Source organism: Oncorhynchus nerka, unplaced genomic scaffold (assembly GCF_034236695.1).
Source record: "Oncorhynchus nerka isolate Pitt River unplaced genomic scaffold, Oner_Uvic_2.0 unplaced_scaffold_2643, whole genome shotgun sequence".
Lineage (NCBI taxonomy): Eukaryota > Metazoa > Chordata > Actinopteri > Salmoniformes > Salmonidae > Oncorhynchus > Oncorhynchus nerka.
In genome coordinates, this window is record NW_027038655.1 from 1 (window position 1) to 25,714 (window position 25,714).

Sequence of the window (25,714 nt, forward strand, 5' to 3'; positions counted from 1 at the left end):
AACATTTAGAGGTGGCTTGTGGTAGAGAAATGAACATTACCAAACTCTCTAAAAGAACGTTTAGAGGCGGCTTGTGGTAGAGAAATGAACATTACCAAACTCTCTAAAACAACGTTTAGAGGCGGCTTGTGGTAGAGAAATGAACATTACCAAACTCTGTAAAACGACGTTTAGAGGTGGCTTGTGGTAGAGAAATGAACATGACCAAACTCTCTAAAACGACGTTTAGAGGCGGCTTGTGGTAGAGAAATGAACATTACCAAACTCTCTAAAAGAACGTTTAGAGGCGGCTTGTGGTAGAGAAATGAACATGACCAAACTCTCTAAAACGACGTTTAGAGGCGGCTTGTGGTAGAGAAATTAACATTACCAAACTCTCTAAAAGAACATTTAGAGGCGGCTTGTGGTAGAGAAATGAACATGACCAAACTCTGTAAAACAACGTTTAGAGGCGGCTTGTGGTAGAGAAATGAACATTACCAAACTCTCTAAAAGATCGTTTAGAGGCGGCTTGTGGTAGAGAAATGAACATTACCAAACTCTGTAAAACGACGTTTAGAGGTGGCTTGTGGTAGAGAAATGAACATGACCAAACTCTCGAAAAGAACGTTTAGAGGCGGCTTGTGGTAGAGAAATGAACATTACCAAACTGTAAAACGACGTTTAGAGGTGGCTTGTGGTAGAGAAATGAACATGACCAAACTCTCTAAAACAACATTTAGAGGCGGCTTGTGGTAGAGAAATGAACATTACCAAACTCTCTAAAACAACGTTTAGAGGTGGCTTGTGGTAGAGAAATGAACATGACCAAACTCTGTAAAACAACATTTAGAGGCTGGTTGTGGTAGAGAAATGAACATGACCAAACTCTGTAAAACGACGTTTAGAGGCGGCTTGTGGTAGAGAAATTAACATTACCAAACTCTGTAAAACGACGTTTAGAGGCGGCTTGTGGTAGAGAAATGAATATGACCAAACTCTCTAAAACGACGTTGAGAGGCGGCTTGTGGTAGAGAAATGAACATTACCAAACTCTGTAAAATGATGTTTAGAGGCGGCTTGTGGTAGAGAAATTAACATTACCAAACTCTCTAAAACAACATTTAGAGGCGGCTTGTGGTAGAGAAATGAACAGCTCTGGGGGACATTCCTACAGTCAGCATGCCAGTTACACGCTCCCTCACAACTCGCAGCCCATGTGTCAGCTGAAGTTGACAGATTTTTGATGGGGATTTTTGAATATGTTACTGACTCTATTAAATACTAATCTTAACTGTTACGGTGATGATGATGTAATGACCTGAATTCCTAGGATCCCATAGCAACCGTCACCTCGGTAACCAGTAAACCCAAAAGCAAGTGGAGGCCACTGCCCCTGGACACAGTGGTGAGGACACTAGCCATATATATATACACACACACACTGACACACACTCACTTTCTGTCTATTGACCAATGGTCTGCCTGTGTTGTTGTCTGGTCCAATAGGAAATGGAGAAGCTGGTTTCCAGGAAGTTGAGAATCGGCGCCAAAGAGACCATGAAGATCGCTGAGAAACTATACACACAGGGGTAAGGGTTTTCCCTAGTCCCTAAACCCTAGACCCTACTCCCTAAACCCTAAACCTTAGACCCTAAACCTTAGACCCTAAACCTTAGACCCTAAACCCTACTCCCTAAACCCTAAACCCTAGTCCCTCAACCCTAGACCCTAAACCTTAGACCCTAAACCCTAGTCCCTACCCCCTAAACTGTGTCCCTACTCCCTAAACCTTAGACCCTAAACCCTAAACCCTACTCCCTAAACCCTAGTCCCTACTCCCTAAACCTTAGTCCCTACTCCCTAAACCCTAGACCCTACTCCCTAAACCCTAGACCCTACTCCCTAAACCCTAGTCCCTACTCCCTAAACCATAGACCCTACTCACTAAACCCTAGACCCTACTCACTAAACCCTAGACCCTAAACCCTAGTCCCTACTCCCTAGACCCTAAACCCTACACCCTAAACCTTAGACCCTAAACCCTATGCCCTATTCCCTAAACTCTAGTCCCTACTCCCTGAACCCTAGTCCCTACTCACTACACACAGGGGTGAGGGTTTTCCCTAGTCCCTAAACCCTAGTCCCTACTCCCTAAACCCTAGTCGCTACTCCCTAAACCCTAGTCCCTACTCCCTAAACCTTAGTCCCTACTCCCTAAACCTTAGTCCCTACTCCCTAAACCTTAGTCCCTACTCCCTAAACTCTAGTCCCTACTCCCTAAACCCTACTCCCTAAACCCTAGTCCCTACTCCCTAAACCCTAAACCCTACTTCCTAAACCTTAGACCCTAAACCTTAGACCCTAAACCCTATGCCCTATTCCCTAAACTCTAGTCCCTAAACCCTAGTCCCTACTCCCTAATCCCTAGTCCCTACTCCCTAAACCTTAGTCCCTACTCCCTAAACCTTAGTCCCTACTCCCTAAACTCTAGTCCCTACTCCCTAAACCCTAGTCCCTACTCCCTAAACCCTAGTCCCTACTCCCTAAACCCTACTTCCTAAACCTTAGACCCTAAACCTTAGACCCTAAACCCTATGCCCTATTCCCTAAACTCTAGTCCCTAAACCCTAGTCCCTACTCCCTAAACCCTAGTCCCTACTCCCTAAACCTTAGTCCCTACTCCCTAAACCTTAGTCCCTACTCCCTAAACCTTAGTCCCTAAACTCTAGTCCCTACTCCCTAAACCCTAGTCCCTACTCCCTAAACCCTAGTCCCTACTCCCTAAACCCTAGTCCCTACTCCCTAAACCTTAGTCCCTACTCCCTAAACCTTAGTCCCTACTCCCTAAACTCTAGTCCCTAAACCCTAAACCCTACTCCCTAAACCTTAGTCCCTACTCCCTAAACCCTAGTCCCTACTCCCTAAACCCTAGTCCCTACTCCCTAAACTCTAGTCCCTAAACCCTAAACCTTCAACCCTAAACCTTAGACCCTAAACCCTAGTCCCTACTCCCTAAACCCTAGTCCCTACTCCCTAAACCTTAGTCCCTACTCCCTAAACTCTGGTCCCTAAACCCTAGTCCCTAAACCCTAGTCCCTAAACCCTAGTCCCTACTCCCTAAACCCTAGTCCCTACTCCCTAAACCCTAGTCCCTACTCCCTAAACCTTCAACCCTAAACCTTAGACCCTAAACCCTAGTCCCTACTCCCTAAACCCTAGTCCCTACTCCCTAAACCTTCAACCCTAAACCTTAGACCCTAAACCCTAGTCCCTACTCCCTAAACCCTAGTCCCTACTCCCTAAACCCTAGTCCCTACTCCTTAGACCCTAGACGTTAGTGGAGGACGTTAGTGGAGGGCGTTAGTGGAGGGCGTTAGTGGAGGGCGTTAGTGGAGGGCGTTAGTGGAGGGCGTTAGTGGAGGACGTTAGTGGAGGACGTTAGTGGAGGACGTTAGTGTCGCAGGTCTGGAGGACGTTAGTGGAGGACGCTAGTGGAGGACGTTAGTGGAGGACGTTAGTGGAGGGCGCTAGTGGAGGACGTTAGTGGAGGACGTTAGTGGAGGACGTTAGTGGAGGACGTTAGTGGAGGACGCTAGTGGAGGACGTTAGTGGAGGACGTTAGTGGAGGACGTTAGTGGAGGACGTTAGTGGAGGACGTTAGTGGAGGGCGTTAGTGGAGGGCGTTAGTGGAGGGCGTTAGTGGAGGACGTTAGTGGAGGACGTTAGTGGAGGACGCTAGTGGAGGGCGCTAGTGGAGGACGTTAGTGGAGGACGTTAGTGGAGGACGTTAGTGGAGGACGTTAATGGAGGACGTTAGTGGAGGACGTTAGTGGAGGGCGTTAGTGGAGGACGTTAGTGGAGGACGTTAGTGGAGGACGTTAGTGTCGCAGGTCTGGAGGACGTTAGTGGAGGACGTTAGTGGAGGACGTTAGTGGAGGACGTTAGTGGAGGACGTTAGTGTCGCAGGTCTGGAGGACGTTAGTGGAGGACGTTAGTGGAGGACGTTAGTGGAGGACGTTAGTGGAGGACGTTAGTGTCGCAGGTCTGGAGGACGTTAGTGGAGGACGTTAGTGGAGGACGTTAGTGGAGGGCGTTAGTGGTGGGCGCTAGTGGAGGGCGTTAGTGGAGGACGTTAGTGGAGGACGTTAGTGGAGGGCGTTAGTGGAGGACGTTAGTGGAGGACGTTAGTGGAGGGCGTTAGTGGAGGACGTTAGTGGAGGACGTTAGTGGAGGACGCTAGTGGAGGACGCTAGTGGAGGACGTTAGTGGAGGACGTTAGTGGAGGACGCTAGTGGAGGACGTTAGTGGAGGACATTAGTGTCGCAGGTCTGGAGGACGTTAGTGGAGGACGTTAGTGGAGGACGTTAGTGTCGCAGGTCTGGAGGACGTTAGTGGAGGACGTTAGTGGAGGACGTTAGTGGAGGACGTTAGTGTCGCAGGTCTGGAGGACGTTAGTGGAGGACGTTAGTGGAGGACGTTAGTGGAGGACGTTAGTGGAGGACGTTAGTGTTGCAGGTCTGGAGGACGTTAGTGGAGGACGTTAGTGGAGGACGCTAGTGGAGGACGCTAGTGGAGGACGCTAGTGGAGGACGTTAGTGGAGGACGTTAGTGGAGGACGTTAGTGGAGGGCGTTAGTGGAGGGCGCTAGTGGAGGACGTTAGTGGAGGACGTTAGTGGAGGACGTTAGTGGAGGACGTTAGTGTCGCAGGTCTGGAGGACGTTAGTGGAGGACGTTAGTGGAGGACGTTAGTGGAGGACGTTAGTGGAGGACGTTAGTGTCGCAGGTCTGGAGGACGTTAGTGGAGGACGTTAGTGGAGGACGTTAGTGTCGCAGGTCTGGAGGACGTTAGTGGAGGACGTTAGTGGAGGACGTTAGTGGGTGGAGGTTAGTGGAGGGACGTTAGTGGAGGTCTGGAGGACGTTAGTGGAGGACGTGGAGGACGTTAGTGGAGGACGTTAGTGTCGCAGGTCTGGAGGACGTTAGTGGAGGACGTTAGTGGAGGAAGTTAGTGGAGGACGTTAGTGGAGGACGTTAGTGGAGGGCGCTAGTGGAGGACGTTAGTGGAGGACGTTAGTGGAGGACGTTAGTAGAGGACGTTAGTGGAGGACGTTAGTCGCAGGGAGGACGTTAGTGGAGGACGTTAGTGGAGGACGTTAGTGGAGGTCTGGAGGACGTTAGTGGAGGACGTTAGTGTGGAGGACGGACGCTAGGTGGAGGACGTTAGTGGAGGACGTTAGTGGAGGACGCTAGTGGAGGACGTTAGTGGAGGACGTTAGTGGAGGACGCTAGTGGAGGACGTTAGTGGAGGACGTTAGTGTCGCAGGTCTGGAGGACATTAGTGGAGGACGTTAGTGGAGGACGTTAATGGAGGACGTTAGTGGAGGACGTTAGTGGAGGACGTTAGTGGAGGACGTTAGTGGAGGGCGCTAGTGGAGGACGTTAGTGGAGGACGTTAGTGGAGGACGTTAGTGGAGGACGTTAGTGGAGGACGTTAGTGGAGGACGTTAGTGGAGGACGTTAGTGGAGGACGTTAGTGGAGGACGTTAGTGGAGGACGTTAGTGTCGCAGGTCTGGAGGACGTTAGTGGAGGACGTTAGTGGAGGACGTTAGTGGAGGACGTTAGTGTCGCAGGTCTGGAGGACGTTAGTGGAGGACGTTAGTGGAGGACGTTAGTGGAGGACGTTAGTGGAGGACGTTAGTGGAGGACGTTAGTGGAGGACGTTAGTGGAGGACGTTAGTGGAGGACGTTAGTGGAGGACGTTAGTGGAGGACGTTAGTGGAGGACGTTAGTGGAGGACGTTAGTGGAGGACGTTAGTGGAGGACGTTAGTGGAGGACGTTAGTGTCGCAGGTCTGGAGGACGTTAGTGGAGGACGTTAGTGGAGGACGTTAGTGTCGCCGGTCTGGAGGACGTTAGTGGAGGACGCTAGTGGAGGACGTTAGTGGAGGACGTTAGTGGAGGACGTTAGTGGAGGACGTTAGTGGAGGACGTTAGTGGAGGACGTTAGTGGAGGGAGGACGTTAGTGGAGGGGAGGACGTTAGTGGAGGACGTTAGTGGAGGACGTTAGTGGAGGACGTTAGCTAGTGGAGGACGTTAGTGGAGGACCAGGTCTGGAGGTGGAGGACGTTAGTGGAGGACGTTAGTGGGAGGACGTTAGTGGAGGACGCAGTGTCGCAGGTCTGGAGGACGTTAGTGGAGGACGTTAGTGGAGGACGTTAGTGGAGGACGTTAGTGGAGGACGTTAGTGGAGGCGTTAGTGGAGGAGTGGAGGACGTTAGTGGAGGACGTTAGTGGAGGGACGTTAGTGGAGGACGTTAGTGGAGGACGTTAGTGGAGGACGTTAGTGGAGTGGAGGTAGTGGAGGACGTTAGTGGAGGACGTTAGTGGAGGACGTTAGTGGAGGACGTTAGTGGAGGACGTTAGTGGAGGAGGTCTGGAGGACGTTAGTGGAGGACGTTAGTGGAGGACGTTAGTGGAGGACGTTAGTGTCGCAGGTTACTGGAGGACGTTAGTGGAGGACGTTAGTGGAGGACGCTAGTGGAGGACGCTAGTGGAGGACGTTAGTGGAGGACGTTAGTGGAGGACGTTAGTGGAGGACGTTAGTGGAGGGACGTTAGTGGAGGACGTTAGTGGAGGACGTTAGTGTCGCAGGTCTGGAGGACGTTAGTGGAGGACGTTAGTGGAGGACGTTAGTGTCGCAGGTCTGGAGGACGTTAGTGGAGGACGTTAGTGGAGGACGTTAGTGGAGGAGACGCAGGTCTGGAGGCGTTAGTGGAGGACGTTAGTGGAGGACGTTAGTGGAGGACGTTAGTGGAGGACGTTAGTGGAGGACGTTAGTGGAGGACGTTAGTGGAGGACGTTAGTGGAGGTCTGGAGGACGTTAGTGGAGGACGTTAGTGGAGGGTTAGTGACGCAGTGGAGGGCGCTAGTGGAGGACGTTAGTGGAGGACGTTAGTGGAGGACGTTAGTGTCGCAGGTCTGGAGGACGTTAGTGGAGGACGTTAGTGTCGCAGGTCTGGAGGACGTTAGTGGAGGACGTTAGTGGAGGACGTTAGTGGAGGACGTTAGTGGAGGACGTTAGTGGAGGACGTTAGTGGAGGACGTTAGTGGAGGACGTTAGTGGAGGGCGCTAGTGGAGGGCGCTAGTGGAGGACGTTAGTGGAGGGCGCTAGTGGAGGACGTTAGTGGAGGACGTTAGTCGCAGGAGAGGACGTCTAGTGGAGGACGTTAGTGGAGGACGTTAGTGGAGGACGTTAGGTCTGGAGGACGTTAGTGGAGGACGTTAGTGGAGGACGTTAGTGGAGGACGTTAGTGGAGGACGTTAGTGGAGGACGTTAGTGGAGGACGTTAGTGGAGGACGTTGGAGGGAGGACGTTAGTGTCGAGGTCTGGAGGACGTTAGTGGAGGACGTTAGTGGAGGACGTTAGTGGAGGACGTTAGTGGAGGACGTTAGTGGAGGGCGTTAGTGGAGGACGCTAGTGGAGGACGTTAGTGGAGGACGTTAGTGGAGGACGTTAGTGGAGGACGTTAGTGGAGGACGTTAGTGGAGGTCTGGAGTGGAGGCGTTAGTGGAGGACGTTAGTGGAGGACGTTAGTGGAGGACGTTAGTGTCGCAGGTCTGGAGGACGTTAGTGGAGGACGTTAGTGGAGGACGTTAGTGGAGGACGTTAGTGGAGGACGTTAGTGGAGGACGTTAGTGTCGCAGGTCTGGAGGACGTTAGTGGAGGACGTTAGTGGAGGACGTTAGTGGAGGACGTTGGAGTGACGTTAGTGGAGGTCTGGAGGACGTTAGTGGAGGACGTTAGTGGAGGACGTTAGTGGAGGACGTTAGTGGAGGACGTTAGTGGAGGACGTTAGTGGAGGACGTTAGTGGAGGACGTTAGTGGAGGACGTGGAGTGGAGGACGTTAGTGGAGGACGTTAGTGGAGGACGTTAGTGGAGGACGCGTGGAGGACGTGTCGCAGGTCTGGAGGACGTTAGTGGAGGACGTTAGTGGAGGACGCTAGTGGAGGACGTTAGTGGAGGACGTTAGTGGAGGACGTTAGTGGAGGACGTTAGTGGAGGACGTTAGTGGAGGACGTTAGTGGAGGACGTTAGTGGAGGACGTTAGTGGAGGACGTTAGTGGAGGACGTTAGTGGAGGCGTTAGTGGAGGACGTTAGTGGAGGACGTTAGTGGAGGACGTTAGTGGAGACGTTAGTGGAGGACGTTAGTGGAGGACGTTAGTGGAGGACGTTAGTGGAGGACGTAGTGGAGGGACGTTAGTGGAGGACGTTAGTGGAGGACGTTAGTGGAGGACGTTAGTGGAGGACGTTAGTGGAGGACGTTAGTGGAGGACGTTAGTGGAGGACGTTAGTGGAGGACGTGGAGGACGTTAGTGGAGGACGTTAGTGGAGGACGTTAGTGGAGGACGTTAGTGGAGGACGTTAGTGGAGGACGTTAGTGGAGGACGGTCTGGAGGACGTTAGTGGAGGACGTTAGTGGAGGACGTTAGTGGAGGACGTTAGTGGAGGACGTTAGTGGAGGACGTTAGTGGAGGACGTTAGTGGAGGACGTTAGTGGAGGACGTTAGTGGAGGACGTTAGTGGAGGACGTTAGTGGAGGACGTTAGTGGAGGACGTTAGTGGAGGACGTTAGTGTCGCAGGTCTGGAGGACGTTAGTGGAGGACGTTAGTGGAGGACGTTAGTGGAGGACGTTAGTGGAGGACGTTAGTGGAGGTCTGGAGGTCTGGAGGACGTTAGTGGAGGAGGACGTTAGTGGAGGACGTTAGTGGAGGACGTTAGTGGAGGACGTTAGTGGAGGACGTTAGTGGAGGGAGGTCTGGAGGACGTTAGTGGAGGACGTTAGTGGAGGACGTTAGTGGAGGGCGTTAGTGGAGGACGCTAGTGGAGGGCGTTAGTGGAGGACGTTAGTGGAGGACGTTAGTGGAGGACGTTAGTGGAGGACGTTAGTGGAGGACGTTAGTGGAGGGCGTTAGTGGAGGGCGTTAGTGGAGGACGTTAGTGGAGGACGCTAGTGGAGGACGTAGTGGAGGACGTTAGTGGAGGACGTTAGTGGAGGACGTTAGTGGAGGACGAGTGGAGGACGCTAGTGGAGGACGTTAGTGGAGGACGTTAGTGTCGCAGGTCTGGAGGACGTTAGTGGAGGACGTTAGTGGAGGACGTTAGTGTCGCAGGTCTGGAGGACGTTAGTGGAGGACGTTAGTGGAGGACGTTAGTGGAGGACGTTAGTGTCGAAGGTCTGGAGGACGTTAGTGGAGGACGTTAGTGGAGGACGTTAGTGTTGCAGGTCTGGAGGACGTTAGTGGAGGACGTTAGTGGAGGACGTTAGTGGAGGACGTTAGTGGAGGACGTTAGTGGAGGACGTTAGTGGAGGACGTTAGTGGAGGGCGTTAGTGGAGGGCGTTAGTGGAGGACGTTAGTGGAGGACGTTAGTGGAGGACGTTAGTGGAGGACGTTAGTGGAGGACGTTAGTGTCGCAGGTCTGGAGGACGTTAGTGGAGGACGTTAGTGGAGGACGTTAGTGGAGGACGTTAGTGGAGACGTCTAGGAGGACGTTAGTGGAGGACGTTAGTGGAGGACGTTAGTGGAGGACGTTAGTGGAGGTCTGGAGGACGTTAGTGGAGGACGTTAGTGGAGGACGTTAGTGGAGGACGTTAGTGGAGGACGTTAGTGGAGGACGTTAGTGGAGGACGCTAGTGGAGGACGTTAGTGGAGGACGTTAGTGGAGGACGTTAGTGGAGGACGTTAGTGGAGGACGTTAGTGGAGGACGTTAGTGGAGGACGTTAGTGTCGCAGGTCTGGAGGACGTTAGTGGAGGACGTTAGTGTCGCAGGTCTGGAGGACGTTAGTGGAGGACGTTATTGGAGGACGTTAGTGGAGGACGCTAGTGGAGGACGCTAGTGGAGGACGTTAGTGGAGGACGTTAGTGGAGGACGCTAGTGGAGGACGTTAGTGGAGGACGTTAGTGTCGCAGGTCTGGAGGACATTAGTGGAGGACGTTAGTGGAGGACGTTAATGGAGGACGTTAGTGGAGGACGCTAGTGGAGGACGCTAGTGGAGGACGTTAGTGGAGGACGTTAGTGGAGGACGTTAGTGTCGCAGGTCTGGAGGACATTAGTGGAGGACGTTAGTGGAGGACGTTAGTGGAGGACGTTAGTGGAGGACGTTAGTGGAGGACGTTAGTGGAGGACGTTAGTGGAGGACGCTAGTGGAGGACGTTAGTGGAGGACGTTAGTGTCGCAGGTCTGGAGGACATTAGTGGAGGACGTTAGTGGAGGACGTTAGTGGAGGACGTTAGTGGAGGACGTTAGTGGAGGACGTTAGTGGAGGACGTTAGTGGAGGACGCTAGTGGAGGACGTTAGTGGAGGACGTTAGTGTCGCAGGTCTGGAGGACATTAGTGGAGGACGTTAGTGGAGGACGTTAATGGAGGACGTTAGTGGAGGACGCTTTTGGAGGACGTTAGTGGAGGACGTTAGTGGAGGACGCTAGTGGAGGACGTTAGTGGAGGACGTTAGTGTCGCAGGTCTGGAGGACATTAGTGGAGGACGTTAGTGGAGGACGTTAGTGGAGGACGTTAGTGGAGGACGTTAGTGGAGGACGTTAGTGTCGCAGGTCTGGAGGACGTTAGTGGAGGACGTTAGTGGAGGACGTTAGTGGAGGACGTTAGTGGAGGACGTTAGTGGAGGACGTTAGTGGAGGACGCTAGTGGAGGACGTTAGTGGAGTGGAGGACGTTAGTGGAGGACGTTAGTGGAGGACGCGTTAGGTCTGGAGGACGTTAGTGGAGGACGCGTTAGTGGAGGACGTTAGTGGAGGACGTTAGTGGAGGACGCGTTAGTGGAGGACGTTAGTGGAGGACGTTAGTGGAGGACGTTAGTGGAGGACGTTAGTGGAGGACGTTAGTGGAGGACGTTAGTGGAGGACGCTAGTGGAGGACGTTAGTGGAGGACGTTAGTGGAGGACGCTAGTGGAGGACGTTAGTGGAGGACGTTAGTGTCGCAGGTCTGGAGGACGTTAGTGGAGGACGTTAGTGGAGGACGTTAGTGTCGCAGGTCTGGAGGACGTTAGTGGAGGACGTTAGTGGAGGACGTTAGTGGAGGACGTTAGTGTCGCAGGTCTGGAGGACGTTAGTGGAGGACGTTAGTGGAGGACGTTAGTGGAGGACGTTAGTGGAGGTCTGGAGGACGTTAGTGGAGGACGTTAGTGGAGGACGCTAGTGGAGGACGTTAGTGGAGGACGTTAGTGGAGGACGTTAGTGGAGGACGTTAGTGGAGGGCGTTAGTGGAGGACGTTAGTGGAGGACGTTAGTGGAGGACGTTAGTGGAGGACGTTAGTGGAGGACGTTAGTGGAGGACGTTAGTGGAGGACAGGTCGCAGGTGGAGGACGTTAGTGGAGGACGTTAGTGGAGGACGTTAGTGGAGGACGTTAGTGGAGGTCTAGTGGAGGACGTTAGTGGAGGACGTTAGTGGAGGACGCTAGTGGAGGACGTTAGTGGAGGACGTTAGTGTCGGAGGTCTGGACGTTAGGACGTTAGTGGAGGACGTTAGTGGAGGACGTTAGTGGAGGACGTTAGTGGAGGACGTTAGTGGAGGACGTTAGTGGAGGACGTTAGTGGAGGACGGACGTGGAGGACGTTAGTGGAGGACGTTAGTGGAGGACGTTAGTGGAGGACGTTAGTGGTGGAGGACGTTAGTGGAGGTCTGGAGGACGTTAGTGGAGGACGTTAGTGTCGCAGGTCTGGAGGACGTTAGTGGAGGACGTTAGTGGAGGACGTTAGTGGAGGACGCTAGTGGAGGACGCTAGTGGAGGACGCTAGTGGAGGACGTTAGTGGAGGACGTTAGTGGAGGACGTTAGTGGAGGACGTTAGTGGAGGACGTTAGTGGAGGACGTTAGTGGAGGGCGCTAGTGGAGGACGTTAGTGGAGCAGGTAGTGGAGGACGTTAGTGGAGGACGTTAGTGGAGGACGTTAGTGGAGGACGTTAGTGGAGTGACGCAGGTCTGGAGGACGTTAGTGGAGGACGTTAGTGGAGGACGTTAGTGGAGGTCTGGAGGACGTTAGTGGAGGACGTTAGTGGAGGACGTTAGTGGAGGACGTTAGTGGAGGACGTTGGTGGAGGACGTTAGTGGAGGACGTTAGTGGAGGACGTTAGTGGAGGACGTTAGTGGAGGACGTTAGTGGAGGCGTTAGTGGAGGGCGCTAGTGGAGGACGTTAGTGGAGGACGTTAGTGTCGCAGGTCTGGAGGACGTTAGTGGAGGACGTTAGTGTCGCAGGTCTGGAGGACGTTAGTGGAGGACGTTAGTGGAGGACGTTAGTGTCGCAGGTCTGGAGGACGTTAGTGGAGGACGTTAGTGGAGGACGTTAGTGGAGGACGTTAGTGGAGGACGTTAGTGGAGGACGTTAGTGGAGGACGTTAGTGGAGGACGTTAGTGGAGGACGTTAGTGGAGGGCGCTAGTGGAGGACGTTAGTGGAGGACGTTAGTGGAGGACGTTAGTGGAGGACGTTAGTGGAGGACGTTAGTGTCGCAGGTCTGGAGGACGTTAGTGGAGGACGTTAGTCGCAGGTCTGGAGGACGTTAGTGGAGGTAGTGGAGGACGCAGTCTGGAGGACGTTAGTGGAGGACGTTAGTGGAGGACGTTAGTGGAGGACGTTAGTGGAGGACGTTAGTGGAGGACGTTAGTGGAGGACGTTAGTGGAGGACGTTAGTGGAGGACTAGTGGAGGACGTTAGTGGAGGACGTTAGTGGAGGACGCAGGTCTGGAGGACGTTAGTGGAGGACGTTAGTGGTTAGTGGAGGACGTTAGTGGAGGCAGGTCTGGAGGACGTTAGTGGAGGACGTTAGTGGAGGACGTTAGTGGAGGACGTTAGTGTCGCAGGTCTGGAGGACGTTAGTGGAGGACGTTAGTGGAGGACGTTAGTGGAGGACGTTAGTGGAGGACGTTAGTGGAGGTAGTGGAGGACGTTAGTGACGAGGTCTGGGACGTTAGTGGAGGACGTTAGTGGAGGACGCTAGTGGAGGACGTTAGTGGAGGACGTTAGTGGAGGACGTTAGTGGAGGACGTTAGTGGAGGACGAGGACGTGGAGGACGTTAGTGGAGGACGTTAGTGGAGGACGTTAGTGGAGGACGTTAGTGGAGGTCTGGAGGACGTTAGTGGAGGACGTTAGTGGAGGACGTTAGTGGAGGACGCTAGTGGAGGACGTTAGTGGAGGACGTTAGTGGAGGTCTGGAGGACGTTAGTGGAGGACGTTAGTGGAGGACGTTAGTGGAGGACGTTAGTGGAGGACGTTAGTGGAGGACGTTAGTGTCGCAGGTCTGGAGGACGTTAGTGGAGGACGTTAGTGGAGGACGTGGAGGGCGTTAGTGGAGGACGTTAGTGGAGGACGTTAGTGGAGGACGTTAGTGGAGGACGTTAGTGGAGGACGTTAGTGGAGGACGTTAGTGGAGGACGTTAGTGGAGGACGTTAGTGGAGGACGTTAGTGGAGGACGTTAGTGGAGGACGTTAGTGGAGGACGAGTGGAGGACGTTAGTGGAGGACGTTAGTGGAGGACGTTAGTGGGAGTGGAGGACGTTAGTGGAGGACGCTAGTGGAGGACGTTAGTGGAGGACATTAGTGTCGCAGGTCTGGAGGACGTTAGTGGAGGACGTTAGTGGAGGACGTTAGTGGAGGTCTGGAGGACGTTAGTGGAGGACGTTAGTGGAGGACGTTAGTGGAGGACGTTAGTGGAGGACGTAGTGGAGGACGTTAGTGGAGGACGTTAGTGGAGGACGTTAGTGGAGGACGTTAGTGGCAGGTCTGGAGGACGTTAGTGGAGGACGTTAGTGGAGGACGTTAGTGGAGGACGTAGTGGAGGACGTTAGTGGAGGACGTTAGTGGAGGACGTTAGTGGAGGACGTTAGTGGAGGACGTTAGTGGAGGACGTTAGTGGAGGACGTTAGTGGAGGACGTTAGTGGAGGACGTGGAGAGGACGTTAGTGGAGGACGTTAGTGGAGGACGTTAGTGGAGGTCTGGAGGACGTTAGTGGAGGACGTTAGTGGAGGACGTTAGTGGAGGACGTTAGTGTCGCAGGTCTGGAGGACGTTAGTGGAGGACGTTAGTGGAGGACGTTAGTGGAGGACGTTAGTGGAGGACGTTAGTGGAGGACGTGTCGCAGGTCTGACGAGGACGTTAGTGGAGGGACGTTAGTGGAGGACGTTAGTGGAGGACGTTAGTGGAGGACGTTAGTGGAGGACGTTAGTGGAGGGCTAGTGGAGGACGTTAGTGGAGGACGTTAGTGGAGGACGGTCTGGAGGACGTTAGTGGAGGTCTGGAGGACGTTAGTGGAGGACGTTAGTGTCGCAGGTCTGGAGGACGTTAGTGGAGGACGTGGAGGACGTTAGTGGAGGACTAGTGGACGTTAGTGGAGGACGTTAGTGGAGGACGCTAGTGGAGGACGTTAGTGGAGGACGTTAGTGGGAGGACGTTAGTGGAGGACGTTAGTGGAGGACGTTAGTGTCGCAGGTCTGGAGGACGTTAGTGGAGGACGTTAGTGGAGGACGTTAGTGGAGGACGTTAGTGGAGGACGTTAGTGGGAGGACGTTAGTGGAGGACGTTAGTGGAGGACGTTAGTGTGGAGGAGGTCTGGAGGACGTTAGTGGAGGACGTTAGTGGAGGACGTTAGTGGAGGACGGTAGTGGAGGACGTTAGTGGAGGACGTTAGTGGAGGACGTTAGTGGAGGACGTTAGTGGAGGTCTGGAGGACGTTAGTGGAGGACGTTAGTGGAGGACGTTAGTGGAGGACGTTAGTGGAGGACGTTAGTGGAGGACGTTAGTGGAGGACGTTAGTGGAGGACGTTAGTGGAGGACGTTAGTGGAGGAGGACGTTAGTGGAGGACGTTAGTGTCGCAGGTCTGGAGGACATTAGTGGAGGACGTTAGTGGAGGACGTTAGTGGAGGACGTTAGTGGAGGACGCTAGTGGAGGACGTTAGTGGAGGACGTTAGTGGAGGACGTTAGTGGAGGACGCTAGTGGAGGACGTTAGTGGAGGACGTTAGTGTCGCAGGTCTGGAGGACATTAGTGGAGGACGTTAGTGGAGGACGTTAATGGAGGACGTTAGTGGAGGACGCTAGTGGAGGACGTTAGTGGAGGACGTTAGTGAGGAGGTCTGGAGAGGACATTAGTGGAGGACGTTAGTGGAGGACGTTAGTGTGGAGGACGTTAGTGGAGGGCGTTAGTGGAGGAGGACGTTAGTGACGAGTGGAGGACGTTAGTGGAGGACGCTAGTGGAGGACGTTAGTGGAGGACGTTAGTGTCGCAGGTCTGGAGGACATTAGTGGAGGACGTTAGTGGAGGACGTTAGTGGAGGACGTTAGTGGAGGACGTTAGTGGAGGACGTTAGTGGAGGGCGCTAGTGGAGGACGTTAGTGGAGGACGTTAGTGGAGGACGCAGTGGAGGACGCGTTAGTGGTAGTGGAGGACGTTAGTGGAGGACGTTAGTGGAGGACGCTAGTGGAGGACGTTAGTGGAGCAGGTCTGGAGGACGTTAGTGGAGGACGTTAGTGGAGGACGTTAGTGGAGGACGTTAGTGGACGTTAGTGACGCAGGTCTGGAGGAGGACGCGTTAGTGGAGGACGTTAGTGGAGGACGTTAGTGGAGGACGTTAGTGGAGGACGTTAGTGGAGGACGTTAGTGGAGGACGCTAGTGGAGGACGTTAGTGGAGGACGTTAGTGGAGGACGTTAGTGGAGGACGTTAGTGGAGGACGTTAGTGGAGGACGTTAGTGGAGGACGTTAGTGGAGGACGTTAGTGGAGGACGCAGTGGAGGACGTTAGTGGAGGACGTTAGTGGAGGGCGTTAGTGGAGGACGTTAGTGGAGGACGTTAGTGGAGGACGTTAGTGTCGCAGGTCTGGAGGACGTTAGTGGAGGACGTTAGTGGAGGACGTTAGTGTCGCAGGTCTGGAGGACGTTAGTGGAGGACGTTAGTGGAGGACGTTAGTGGAGGACGTTAGTGGAGGACGTTAGTGGAGGACGTTAGTGGAGGACGTTAGTGGAGGACGGTGTCGAGGTCTGGAGGACGTTAGTGGAGGACGTTAGTGGAGGACGTTCTGGAGGACGTTAGTGGAGGAGAGGACGTTAGTGGAGGACGTTAGTGGAGGACGTTAGTGGAGGACGTTAGTGGAGGACGTTAGTGGAGGACGTTAGTGGAGGACGTTAGTGTCGCAGGTCTGGAGGACGTTAGTGGAGGACGTTAGTGGAGGACGTTAGTGGAGGACGTTAGTGGAGGACGTTAGTGGAGGACGCTAGTGGAGGACGTTAGTGGAGGACGTTAGTGGAGGACGCTAGTGGAGGACGTGGAGTCTGGAGGACGTTAGTGTCGCAGGTCTGGAGGACATTAGTGGAGTACGTTAGTGGAGGACGTTAATGGAGGACGTTAGTGGAGGACGCGTTAGTGGAGGACGTTAGTGGAGGACGTTAGTGTCGCAGGTCTGGAGGACGTTAGTGGAGGACGTTAGTGGAGGACGTTAGTGGAGGACGTTAGTGGAGGACGTTAGTGGAGGACGTTAGTGGAGGACGTTAGTGGAGGACGTTAGTGGAGGACGCTAGTGGAGGACGTTAGTGGAGGACGTTAGTGTCGCAGGTCTGGAGGACGTTAGTGGAGGACGTTAGTGGAGGACGTTAGTGGAGGACGTTAGTGGAGGACGTTAGTGGAGGACGTTAGTGGAGGACGTTAGTGGAGGACGTTAGTGGAGGGCGTTAGTGGAGGACGTTAGTGGAGGACGTTAGTGGAGGACGTTAGTGGAGGACGTTAGTGGAGGACGTTAGTGGAGGACGTTAGTGGAGGACGTTAGTGGAGGACGTGTCGCAGGTCTGGAGGACGTTAGTGGAGGACGTTAGTGGAGGACGTTAGTGTAGAGGTCGTTAGTGGAGGACGTTAGTGGAGGGTCTAGGAGGACGTTAGTGGAGGACGTTAGTGGAGGACGTTAGTGGAGGACGTTAGTGGAGGACGTTAGTGGAGGACGCTAGTGGAGGACGTTAGTGGAGGACGTTAGTGGAGGACGTTAGTGGAGGACGTTAGTGGAGGACGTTAGTGGAGGACGTTAGTGGAGGACGTTAGTGGAGGACGTTAGTGGAGGACGTTAGTGGAGGACGTTAGTGGAGGACGTTAGTGGAGGACGTTAGTGGAGGGCGTTAGTGGAGGACGCAGGAGGACGTTAGTGGAGGACGTTAGTGGAGGACGTTAGTGTCGCAGGTCTGGAGGACGTTAGTGGAGGACGTTAGTGGAGGAGGTGTGGGACGTGGAGTGTCGCAGGTCTGGAGGACGTTAGTGGAGGACGTTAGTGGAGGACGTTAGTGGAGGAGTTAGTGGAGGACGTTAGTGGAGGACGTTAGTGGAGGACGTTAGTGGAGGACGTTAGTGGAGGACGTTAGTGGAGGGCGCTAGTGGAGGACGTTAGTGGAGGCGTTAGTGGAGGTCGCAGGTCTGGAGGACGTTAGTGGGGACGTTAGTGTCGCAGGTCTGGAGGACGTTGGAGTGGAGGACGTTAGTGGAGGACGTTAGTGTCGAGGTCTAGTGGAGGACGTTAGTGGAGGACGTTAGTGGAGGACGTTAGTGGAGGACGTTAGTGGAGGACGTTAGTGGAGGACGTTAGTGGAGGACGTTAGTGGAGGACGTTAGTGGAGGGCTGGAGGACGTTAGTGGAGGACGTTAGTGGAGGACGTAGTGGAGGACGTTAGTGGAGGACGTTAGTGGAGGACGTTAGTGGAGGACGGAGGACGTGGAGGACGTTAGTGGAGGACGTTAGTGTCGCAGGTCTGGAGGACGTTAGTGGAGGACGTTAGTGGAGGAGGACGTTAGTGGAGGTCTGGAGGACGTTAGTGGAGGACGTTAGTGGAGGACGTTAGTGGAGGACGTTAGTGGAGGGCAGTGGAGGACGTTAGTGGAGGACGTTAGTGGAGGACGTTAGTGGAGGACGTTAGTGGAGGACGTTAGTGGAGGACGCTAGTGGAGGACGTTAGTGGAGGACGTTAGTGTCGGAGGTCTGGAGGACGTTAGTGGAGGACGTTAGTGGAGGACGTTAGTGGAGGACGTTAGTGGAGGTCTGGAGGACGTTAGTGGAGGACGTTAGTGGAGGACGTTAGTGGAGGACGTTAGTGTCGCAGGTCTGGAGGACGTTAGTGGAGGACGTTAGTGGAGGACGTTAGTGGAGGACGTTAGTGGAGGACGTTAGTGGAGGACGTCTGGAGGACGTTAGTGGAGGAGGACGTTAGTGGAGGACGTTAGTGGAGGACGTTAGTGGAGGACGTTAGTGGAGGACGTGGAGGACGTTAGTGGAGGACGTCGCAGGGAGGACGTTAGTGGAGGACGTTAGTGGAGGGCGTTAGGTCTGGAGGACGTTAGTGGAGGACGTTAGTGGAGGACGTTAGTGGAGGACGTTAGTGTCGCAGGTCTGGAGGACGTTAGTGGAGGACGTTAGTGGAGGACGTTAGTGGAGGACGTTAGTGGAGGACGTTAGTGAGGACAGGTCTGGAGGACGTTAGTGGAGGACGTTAGTGGAGGACGTTAGTGGAGGACGTTAGTGTCGCAGGTCTGGAGGACGTTAGTGGAGGACGTTAGTGGAGGACGTTAGTGGAGGACGCGTAGTGGAGGTGGAGGACGTTAGTGGAGGACGTTAGTGGAGGACGTTAGTGGAGGACGTTAGTGGAGGACGTTAGTGGAGGACGTTAGTGGAGTGGAGGACGTTAGTGTGGAGGACGTTAGTGGAGGACGTTAGTGGAGGTCTGGAGGACGTTAGTGGAGGACGTTAGTGTCGCAGGTCTGGAGGACGTTAGTGGAGGACGTTATTGGAGGACGTTAGTGGAGGACGCTAGTGGAGGACGCTAGTGGAGGACGTTAGTGGAGGACGTTAGTGGAGGACGCTAGTGGAGGACGTTAGTGGAGGACGTTAGTGTCGCAGGTCTGGAGGACATTAGTGGAGGACGTTAGTGGAGGACGTTAATGGAGGACGTTAGTGGAGGACGCTAGTGGAGGACGCTAGTGGAGGACGTTAGTGGAGGACGTTAGTGTCGCAGGTCTGGAGGACATTAGTGGAGGACGTTAGTGGAGGACGTTAGTGGAGGACGTTAGTGGAGGACGTTAGTGGAGGACGTTAGTGGAGGACGTTAGTGGAGGACGCTAGTGGAGTGGAGGACGTTAGTGGAGGACGTTAGTGTCGCAGGTCTGGAGGACGTTAGTGGAGGACGTTAGTGGAGGACGTTAGTGGAGGACGTTAGTGGAGGACGTTAGTGGAGGACGTTAGTGGAGGACGCTAGTGGAGGACGTTAGTGGAGGACGTTAGTGGAGGACGTTAGTGGAGGACGGAGGTGTGGAGGTCTGGAGGACGTTAGTGGAGGACGTTAGTGGAGGACGTTAGTGGAGGACGTGGAGGAGTGGAGGACGTTAGTGGAGGACGTTAGTGGAGGACGTTAGTGGAGGACGTTAGTGGAGGACGTTAGTGGAGGGCGCTAGTGGAGGACGTTAGTGGAGGACGTTAGTGGAGGACGTTAGTGGAGGACGTTAGTGGAGGACGTTAGTGGAGGACGTTAGTGTCGCAGGTCTGGAGGACGTTAGTGGAGGACGTTAGTGTCGCAGGTCTGGAGGACGTTAGTGGAGGACGTTATTGGAGGACGTTAGTGGAGGACGTTAGTGGAGGACGCTAGTGGAGGACGTTAGTGGAGGACGTTAGTGGAGGACGCTAGTGGAGGACGTTAGTGGAGGACGTTAGTGTCGCAGGTCTGGAGGACATTAGTGGAGGACGTTAGTGGAGGACGTTAGTGGAGGACGTTAGTGGAGGACGTTAGTGGAGGACGCTAGTGGAGGACGTTAGTGGAGGACGTTAGTGTCGCAGGTCTGGAGGACATTAGTGGAGGACGTTAGTGGAGGACGTTAGTGGAGGACGTTAGTGGAGGACGCTAGTGGAGGACGTTAGTGGAGGACGTTAGTGGAGGACGTTAGTGGAGGACGTTAGTGTCGCAGGTCTGGAGGACATTAGTGGAGGACGTTAGTGGAGGACGTTAATGGAGGACGTTAGTGGAGGACGCTAGTGGAGGACGCTAGTGGAGGACGTTAGTGGAGGACGTTAGTGGAGGTCGCTAGTGGAGGACGTTAGTGGAGGACGTTAGTGTCGCAGGTCTGGAGGACATTAGTGGAGGACGTTAGTGGAGGACGTTAATGGAGGACGTTAGTGGAGGACGTTAGTGGAGGACGTTAGTGGAGGACGTTAGTGGAGGACGCTAGTGGAGGACGTTAGTGGAGGACGTTAGTGTCGCAGGTCTGGAGGACATTAGTGGAGTACGTTAGTGGAGGACGTTAATGGAGGACGTTAGTGGAGGACGCTAGTGGAGGACGTTAGTGGAGGACGTTAGTGTCGCAGGTCTGGAGGACATTAGTGGAGGACGTTAGTGGAGGACGTTAGTGGAGGACGTTAGTGGAGGACGTTAGTGGAGGACGTTAGTGGAGGGCGCTAGTGGAGGACGTTAGTGGAGGACGCTAGTGGAGGACGTTAGTGGAGGACGTTAGTGGAGGACGCTAGTGGAGGACGTTAGTGGAGGACGTTAGTGTCGCAGGTCTGGAGGACGTTAGTGGAGGACGTTAGTGGAGGACGTTAATGGAGGACGTTAGTGGAGGACGTTAGTGGAGGACGTTAGTGGAGGACGTTAGTGGAGGACGTTAGTGGAGGACGTTAGTGGAGGACGTTAGTGGAGGACGTTAGTGGAGGACGTTAGTGGAGGACGTTAGTGGAGGACGTTAGTGGAGGACGTTAGTGGAGGACGTTAGTGTCGCAGGTCTGGAGGACGTTAGTGGAGGACGTTAGTGGAGGACGTTAGTAGAGGACGTTAGTGACGCAGGTCTGGAGGACGTTAGTGGAGGACGTTAGTGGAGGACGTTAGTGGAGGACGCTAGTGGAGGACGCTAGTGGAGGACGTTAGTGGAGGACGTTAGTGGAGGACGTTAGTGGAGGACGTTAGTGGAGGACGTTAGTGGAGGACGTTAGTGGAGGACGTTAGTGGAGGACGTTAGTGGAGGACGTTAGTGGAGGACGTTAGTGGAGGACGTTAGTGGAGGACGTTAGTGGAGGACGTTAGTGGAGGACGTTAGTGGAGGACGTTAGTGTCGCAGGTCTGGAGGACGTTAGTGGAGGACGTTAGTGGAGGACGTTAGTGGAGGACGTTAGTGTCGCAGGTCTGGAGGACGTTAGTGGAGGACGCTAGTGGAGGACGCTAGTGGAGGACGCTAGTGGAGGACGTTAGTGGAGGACGTTAGTGGAGGACGTTAGTGGAGGACGTTAGTGGAGGACGTTAGTGGAGGACGTTAGTGGAGGACGTTAGTGGAGGACGCAGTCTGGAGGACGTTAGTGGAGGACGCTAGTGGAGGACGCTAGTGGAGGACGTTAGTGGAGGACGTTAGTGGAGGACGTTAGTGGAGGCGTTAGGTCTGGAGGACGTTAGTGGAGGACGTTAGTGGAGGACGTTAGAGTGGAGGACGTTAGTGGAGGACGTTAGTGGAGGACGTTAGTGGAGGACGTTAGTGGAGGTCTGGAGGACGGAGACGCAGGAGGCGTTAGTGGAGGACGTTAGTGGAGGACGTTAGTGGAGGACGTTAGTGGAGGACGTTAGTGGAGGACGTTAGTGGAGGACGTTAGTGGAGGACGTTAGTGGAGGACGTTAGTGGAGGACGTTAGTGGAGGGAGGACGTTAGTGGAGGACGTTAGTGGAGGACGTAGTGGAGGACGTTAGTGGAGGACGTTAGTGGAGGACGTTAGTGTCGAGGTCTGGAGGACGTTAGTGGAGGACGTTAGTGGAGGACGTTAGTGTCGCAGGAGGAGGCGTTGGAGGAGGTTAGTGGAGGACGTTAGTGGAGGACGTTAGTGGAGGACGTTAGTGGAGGACGTTAGTGGAGGACGTTAGTGGAGGACGTTAGTGGAGGACGTTAGTGGAGGACGTCGCAGTCTGGAGGACGTTAGTGGAGGACGTTAGTGGAGGACGTTAGTGGAGGACGTTAGTGGAGGACGTTAGTGGAGGACGTTAGTGGAGGACGTTAGTGGAGGACGTTAGTGGAGGACGTTAGTGGAGGACGTTAGTGGAGGACGTTAGTGGAGGACGTTAGTGGAGGACGTTAGTGGAGGACGCAGGTCTGGAGGACGTTAGTGGAGGACGTTAGTGGAGGACGTTAGTGGAGGACGTTAGTGGAGGACGTTGGAGTGTGCAGGTGGAGGACGTAGTGGAGGACGTTAGTGTCGCAGGTCTGGAGGACGTTAGTGGAGGACGTTAGTGGAGGACGTTAGTGGAGGACGTTAGTGGAGGACGTTAGTGGAGGACGTTAGTGGAGGACGTTAGTGGAGGACGTTAGTTAGTGGAGGACGTTAGTGGAGGACGTTAGTGGAGGACGTTAGTGGAGGACGGACATTAGTGCGTTAGTGGAGGACGTTAGTGGAGGACGTTAGGAGGTCTGGAGGACGTTAGTGGAGGACGTTAGGTCGCAGGTCTGGAGGACGTTAGTGGAGGACGTTAGTGGAGGACGTTAGTGGAGGACGTAGTGGACGCTAGTGGAGGACGTTAGTGGAGGACGTTAGTGGAGGACGTTAGTGAGGGCGTTAGTGGAGGACGTTAGTGGTCGCAGGTCTGGAGGACGTTAGTGGAGGACGTGTCGCAGGTCTGGAGGACGTTAGTGGAGGACGTTAGTGGAGGACGTTAGTGGAGGACGTTAGTGGAGGACGTTAGTGGAGGACGTTAGTGGAGGACGCTAGTGGAGGACGTTAGTGGAGGACGTTAGTGTTAGTGGAGGACGTTAGTGGAGGGCGTTAGTGGAGGACGTTATTGGAGGACGTTGTGGAGTGGAGGACGTTAGTGGAGGACGTTAGTGGAGGACGTTAGTGGAGGACGTTAGTGAGGACGCAGGTCTGGAGGACGTTAGTGGAGGACGTTAGTGGAGGACGTTAGTGGAGGACGTTAGTGAGGGGCTAGTGGAGGGTCTGGAGGACGTTAGTGGAGGACGTTAGTGGAGGACGTTAGTGTCGCAGGTCTGGAGGACGTTAGTGGAGGACGTTAGTGGAGGACGTTAGTAGAGGACGTTAGTGGAGGACGTTAGTGGAGGACGCTAGTGGAGGACGTTAGTGGAGGACGTTAGTGGAGGACGTTAGTGGAGGGCGCTAGTGGAGGACGTTAGTGGAGGACGTTAGTGGAGGACGTTAGTGGAGGACGTTAGTGTCGCAGGTCTGGAGGACGCTAGTGGAGGAGTGGAGGACGCTAGTGGAGGACGTTAGTGGAGGACGTTAACAAGTTCCCCAGACTTTTATTCATCTTTCTGTTAACAAGTTCCCCAGGCTTTTACTAATCTTTCTGTTAACAAGTTTCCCAGGCTTTTAATCATCTTTCTGTTAACACGTTCCCCAGGCTTTTAATCATCTTTCTGTTAACAAGTTCCCCAGGCTTTTATTCATCTTTCTGTTAACAAGTTCCCCAGGCTTTTAATCATCTTTCTGTTAACAAGTTCCCCAGGCTTTTAATCATCTTTCTGTTAACAAGTTCCCCAGGCTTTTATTCATATTTCTGTTAACAAGTTCCCCAGGCTTTTATTCATCTTTCTGTTAACAAGTTCCCCAGGCTTTTATTCATCTTTCTGTTAACAAGTTCCCCAGGCTTTTAATAATCTTTCTGTTAACAAGTTCCCCAGGCTTTTAATAATCTTTTAACAAGTTCCCCAGGCTTTTATTCATCTTTCTGTTAACAAGTTCCCCAGGCTTTTATTCATCTTTCTGTTAACAAGTTCCCCAGGCTGTTATTCATCTTTCTGTTAACAAGTTCCCCAGGCTGTTATTCATCTGTTAACAAGTTCCCCAGGCTTTTAATCATCTTTCTGTTAACAAGTTCCCCAGGCTTTTATTCATCTTTCTGTTAACAAGTTCCCCAGGCTTTTATTCATCTTTCTGTTAACAAGTTCCCCAGGCTTTTAATAATCTTTTAACAAGTTCCCCAGGCTTTTATTCATCTTTCTGTTAACAAGTTCCCCAGGCTTTTAATAATCTTTTAACAAGTTCCCCAGGCTTTTATTCATCTTTCTGTTAACAAGTTCCCCAGGCTTTTATTCATCTTTCTGTTAACAAGTTCCCCAGGCTTTTATTCATCTTTCTGTTAACAAGTTCCCCAGGCTTTTAATAATCTTTTAACAAGTTCCCCAGGCTTTTATTCATCTTTCTGTTAACAAGTTCCCCAGGCTTTTATTCATCTTTCTGTTAACAAGTTCCCCAGGCTTTTATTCATCTTTCTGTTAACAAGTTCCCCAGGCTTTTAATCATCTTTCTGTTAACAAGTTTCCCAGGCTTTTAATCATCTTTCTGTTAACAAGTTCCCCAGGCTTTTATTCATCTTTCTGTTAACAAGTTCCCCAGGCTTTTAATCATCTTTCTGTTAACAAGTTCCCCAGGCTGTTATTAATCTTTCTGTTAACAAGTTCCCCAGGCTTTTAATAATCTGTTAACAAGTTCCCCAGGCTTTTAATCATCTTTCTGTTAACAAGTTCCCCAGGCTTTTATTCATCTTTCTGTTAACAAGTTCCCCAGGCTTTTATTCATCTTTCTGTTAACAAGTTCCCCAGGCTTTTAATAATCTTTTAACAAGTTCCCCAGGCTTTTATTCATCTTTCTGTTAACAAGTTCCCTAGGCTTTTAATAATCTTTTAACAAGTTCCCCAGGCTTTTATTCATCTTTCTGTTAACAAGTTCCCCAGGCTTTTAATAATCTTTTAACAAGTTCCCCAGGCTTTTATTCATCTTTCTGTTAACAAGTTCCCCAGGCTTTTATTCATCTTTCTGTTAACAAGTTCCCCAGGCTTTTATTCATCTTTCTGTTAACAAGTTCCCCAGGCTTTTATTCATCTTTCTGTTAACAAGTTCCCCAGGCTTTTAATCATCTTTCTGTTAACAAGTTCCCCAGGCTTTTATTCATCTTTCTGTTAACAAGTTCCCCAGGCTTTTAATCATCTTTCTGTTAACAAGTTCCCCAGGCTTTTATTCATCTTTCTGTTAACAAGTTCCCCAGACTTTTATTCATCTTTCTGTTAACAAGTTCCCCAGGCTTTTAATCATCTTTCTGTTAACAAGTTCCCCAGGCTGTTATTAATCTTTCTGTTAACAAGTTCCCCAGGCTTTTATTCATCTTTCTGTTAACAAGTTCCCAGGCTTTTAATCATCTTTCTGTTAACAAGTTCCCCAGGCTTTTATTCATCTTTCTGTTAACAAGTTCCCCAGGCTTTTATTCATCTTTCTGTTAACAAGTTCCCCAGGCTTTTAATAATCTTTTAACAAGTTCCCCAGGCTTTTATTCATCTTTCTGTTAACAAGTTCCCTAGGCTTTTAATAATCTTTTAACAAGTTCCCCAGGCTTTTATTCATCTTTCTGTTAACAAGTTCCCCAGGCTTTTAATCATCTTTCTGTTAACAAGTTCCCCGGGCTTTTATTCATCTTTCTGTTAACAAGTTCCCCAGGCTTTTATTCATCTTTCTGTTAACAAGTTCCCCAGGCTTTTAATAATCTTTTAACAAGTTCCCCAGGCTTTTGGGAACTAGGAGAGTGAAACCTGGGCGTCCCAGGATGCCTGTGAAGGTGTGTGGTAATATTTTAAACTCTGTGTGTTTAGGTTAATCAGTTATCCGCGCACAGAGACCAACCTGTTTCCTAAGGACCTGGCCCTGGGCCCCCTGGTGGAGCAT

The 25,714-nt window shown here is 52.6% G+C and overlaps 1 long non-coding RNA gene across 1 annotated transcript; it reads left to right on the top strand.

Moving 5' to 3' along the window:
* The first annotated feature begins 450 nt into the window (after nt 1–450).
* On the top strand, nt 451–25,714 carry LOC135567059 (uncharacterized). Its single transcript, XR_010462251.1, has 3 exons — nt 451–1,387; nt 1,489–1,571; nt 25,642–25,714. It is a non-coding gene; the product is annotated as an uncharacterized LOC135567059 (long non-coding RNA).